Source organism: Elephantulus edwardii, unplaced genomic scaffold (assembly GCF_000299155.1).
Source record: "Elephantulus edwardii isolate Elephantulus edwardi_28Jun2011 unplaced genomic scaffold, EleEdw1.0 scaffold00033, whole genome shotgun sequence".
NCBI lineage: Eukaryota > Metazoa > Chordata > Mammalia > Macroscelidea > Macroscelididae > Elephantulus > Elephantulus edwardii.
Genome location: NW_006399783.1, coordinates 18703809 through 18708680, shown reverse-complemented (window position 1 = coordinate 18708680; position 4872 = coordinate 18703809).

The window sequence follows — 4872 nt, the reverse complement described above, 5'->3', positions numbered from 1 at the left end:
AATTTTGAAGTTCTGGATGTATTCATGTTCTAGCTTAGCTTGGAATTTCACTTTCTTCAAGGCAATGGAACCTGGAAACAGCATGTCCATAAACTGACAATAAGCAGCCCCTGAGCATAACTGTTCAATCTTTGTCAGATTCAACTGCAGAGACTCATTGATCCAAGCCAGCATGTCATGTCGACTTAGGTTATCACTGGTCACTGACGTGGAGTACACATTCACTGCCATCTTCGGCTCTCCGCTGAACCCAGTCCAGTGCCCGCACCCAGCTCCGGTTCCGTCTTCGTCTTGTTCAAACCGCCCTCTGAATTTATTCTTTAGTTCTTTTAACTTGGAAACTAGTCAACTCTCTTCCCTTTGGTTGTCAAGTTCTAAGTCTTTGCACATTTCTTTGTAATATTGTCTTTTTTTCCACCACAAACTTCTGTTCAGCAATCTTACTTTATCAATTCTTCCTCTCACTTTAGCTTCTAAACATTCTAGAGTAAGTTTCAGAGATTCCTCTACATCCATTTCCTGTGTTTTAAATGCCCCTTTGATTTTCATATATGATTTCTGTCCTGCATGAATTTTCCTCTACCCCCAAATACATATATGTTATGATATGGAAGTGGTAGAACAAACCTCTGTGTTATTATATGGAAGCATTATAACAATCCTTTATGACTGTATAGCTCATAGTATTTATGTACAACATTGCAAAGAATGGGAATTCCAGACCACTTAATTGTACTTTTCACAAAAACCTATACTTAGACTTGATGTTTCCTACTAGGAACAAGGAAACACTACATGGTTTAAAATTAGGAAAGATGTGCATCAGGATTGTATCCCTTCTCCGTACCTATTCAATCTGTATTATATGTAAATAATTTCAGAATCTGGACTATGCAAAGAAGAATATGACATCAGAATTAGAAAGGGACTCGTCAGCAGCCTGCTCTGTAGATGATACAGCCTTGCTTGCTGAAAGTAAAGGAGATGTGACCCATTTAGTTTGGTTTATCTGAAGATCAACACCTACAGCCTTCAATATGGATTACATCTCAACATTAAGAAAACAAAAATCTTCACCACTAGACCAATAGGCAATTTAATGCTAGATGGATAACAACTCAAAAGTTTTCAATGTTTTCATTTTACTTGGATTCACTCAACACCCATGTAAGTGGCAGTCAAGAAATAAAATGATGTGTTATATTGGTAGAAATCTGCTGTCAAGGAGAAGGAAGCTTCTGGATGCCCTGAAAGGCCAAGACATGTGGCGATCACAAAGAAACACCATATCTGTAGATACCGAAAGAAACAAGATCTCTCTACCAGAGCTGAGAGAAAGAAAGGGTTTCCCCCTAAAAATTTTCCCACCTTCAATTTGTATTCTAGTCTCCTAGATTATAGGAGAAAAAAGTTCTGTTTGCTAAAGTCATCTACTTGTGGTGTCTTCTGTCATTAATGTTCAATTTGTCAAAACTATTCCTTAATTAAAAACACCCCACTTTGTCAAGTTGTAGCCAACTCATAACTGATTCTCTAGTGGATTTTCAAAGGCTGTAAATTGGACAGAAAGAGATTGCTCATCTTTCTCCTGTGGAGCAACTGCTGACTTCAAATTTCTCACTGTTGGATTGCCAGTGGAACTCTCTATCCACCAGGCTACCAGATTCCAGGGGGGATATACTCAAGGGATGGCACATGGATACCATCCATGAAGAAAACAAAAGGTCATTACAAAGATAAGGGACAAAGACTAAAACAGATTTCAGAAGAAACTCTGAAAATTGCACTAGAATGCTTTATTTTTTGTTTTGTTTGTGTGTGTGTGTCATTCAGTCAGAACCAACCCATAACTGACCCTCTGGTGGGTTTTCAGAAGCAGTAAATTACGTGGGAAGGGATTGCCTATCTTCTTCCATGGAGCAGCTGGTGCCTTTGACCTGTGTACATTGGCTTGGCAGCGCAATTCCTTACTACTAAGTCACCAGAACTCAGAGCACCAAAGCAAAGTATTATAATAAAACATGCAAAGATCTGGAGTTAGAAAACATCAAAGGAAGATCATGCTCAGCATTTCTCAAGCTGAAGAATTGAAATAGCAAATTCGAGTCTTGTGTTTCAATCCTGAGATATGCTACAGGCAAACTCTTGAATGATCCAGGAAACATCAAAAGAAGATGGAAGGGATACACAGAGTCACTGTGCCAAAAAGAATTGGTTGACAGGGAACCATTTCAGGAAGTAGCATATGATCAAGAACCAATGGTAATGAAGGAAGAAATTCAAGCTGCACTGAAGGCACTGGTAAAAAAATAAAGCACTGGGGACTGATGGGATACCAATTGACATGGTGCAACCAGATGCAGCCCTGGTATGCTCACCAGTCTATAGCAGGACATTTGCAGGACAGCTGACTGGCTGGCCGACCGGAAGAGGTCCATATTTGTTCCTATTCTCAAGAAAGGTGAACTAACATACTGTGGAAATTATAAAATAATATCATTAATATCACATGCAAGTAAAATATTGCTGAAGATTATTTAAAAAATGGTTGGAACAGCACATCAACAGAGACTTTATTAAGTTCAAGCTGGATTCAGAAGAAACTGTGGAACAAGGGATATCATTGTTTACCTGGAAGCAGAGAATCCTAGAAACATGTTTACTTTTGTTGACTGTGCAAAGGCATTTAACTGTGCAGATAATAACAAATTAGGGATAACATTGGGAATCCCAGACAACCTACTCATGCTCATGCAAAACTTGTGCATAGACTAAGAAGCAGTTGTCTAAATGAAACAAGGGAACACTAAATGGTTTAAAATTAGGAAAGGTGTACATTAGGGTTATATCCTTTTTTCATATTTAGCTGTATACTGAAGAAATAATTTGGGAAACTGGATTCTATGAAGAAGAATGTGGCATCAGAATTGGAGGAAGACTCATCAACAACCTGTTATGCAGAAGGTACAACCTTATGTGCATAAAGTGAAGAGGACTTGATGCAATTGCTGCAGAAGATCAAAGATTACAGCCTTAAGTATGGATTACACTTCATATAAAGAAAACAAAAACCTTCACCACTGGATAAATATGCAGGATCATGGTTGTTGTTGTTGTCATGTGACTTTAAGTCACTTGTGACTCATATTGACCCTATGTACAACAGCCCTAAACCCTGCTCTATTCTTTTCCAATCTTACTGCCTCTGACACACCCATCCTGATTAACCCAGTCACTGAATCAATCCACCTCATAGAGGGTCTTCCCCTCTTGCGCCGTCCCTCCACCCTCCCAAGCATGATGTCCCTCTCCAAGGACCTCTACCTCCTTACAACATGTCCAAAGTATGTTAGACGGAGCATCAGAATCCTTGCCTCCAAGGAGCAGCCTGGTTTAACCCTCTCCAGGATGGATCTGTTTGTTTTCTTGGCAGTCCAGGGTACATTCAATACTCTTCTCCAGCACCACAGCTCAAAGGCATCAATTCTCCTTCTATCCTCCTTAGTCATTGTCCAACTCTCTGATGCATAACAAGTGATTGCAAAGACCATAGCCTGTATCAGGCGTACCTTAGTCTCCAGAGTGACACCATTGCTCTTCAGTACCCTGGAGAGGTCCCTAACAGCAGACTTTCCCATGGCAATACATCTTTTAATTTCCTGGCTACTGGTGCCAAGAGTGTTGACCGTGGAGCCGAGCAGACTAAAGTTGTTAACAATCTCAATCTCTTCACCATCCATCCTGATGCTGCCAATTGGCCCAGTGCTGAGAATCTTTGTCTTCTTGACATTGAGCCTCAATCCATACTGAAGGCTGCAGTCCTTGACCCTCTGCAGCAAGTATTTCAGGTCCTCCTCAGTTTCAGCAAGCAGGGTTGTGTCATCTGCATAACGCAGATTGTTAATAGATCTTTCACCAATCCTGATGCCACACTTCTCATAGAACCCAGCCTCTCAGATAATATGTTCTTCATACAGGTTGAAAAGGTATGGAGACAGGACACATCCCTGGCATGCACCTTTCCCAATTTTGAACCATGCAGTGTTTTCTTGCACTGTTCTGACGACTGCCTCCTGGTCCAAGTATAGGTTTTGCATTAGAACGATCAAGTGTTTTGGGATTCCCATTCTTCTCAGAGTCAGCCACAGTTTGTTATGATCCACACAGTCAAACGCCTTTGCATAATCAATGAAACACAGATAGACATTCTACTGGTATTCCCTGCTTTCAGCTAAGATCCATCTAACATCAGCTACAATATCCCTAATTGAAGTTGCCAACAATTTCATTTTACCTGGGGACACAATCAGCACCCAGGGTGACAGCAGTCAAGAAATCGAAAGATGTGTTTTACTGGGAAAATTAGTGTCAAAATCTGTCCAAAGTACCAAAGAACAATTATAGCAGTTTAAAGACTAAGTGTGCCTGGTCTAAGCAATGATCTTTTCAATTACTTACTATACTTTCTGAAAAATCAGACAATGAATAAAGATAACAGAAGAATTGATGCCTTTGAATTATAATGTTGGAAAAAATTATTGACTATGCTATGAACTGCCAAAAGAACAAACAAGTCTATCTTGGAGGAAGTGCAGCCAGGGTGCTCCTTAGAGGCGAGGATGGAGAGACTTGATCTCGTATACTTTGGAAATATTATCAGGAAGGACCAGCTCTTGGAAAGGTGCAGGGGCCGAGAAAGAGAGCAAGATCATCAAAGAGATGGACTTTTACAGCGACTGTGACAGTGGGCTAGAGCCTGTCAGGGTCATGGGGATAGTGCAGGACAGGGCAAGACTCCTGTTTGGTTTTCATATGGTTGCTGTGTGATTTGATAGCACAGGGGAGGATGGGCAATCTCCTTCTGTACAATTA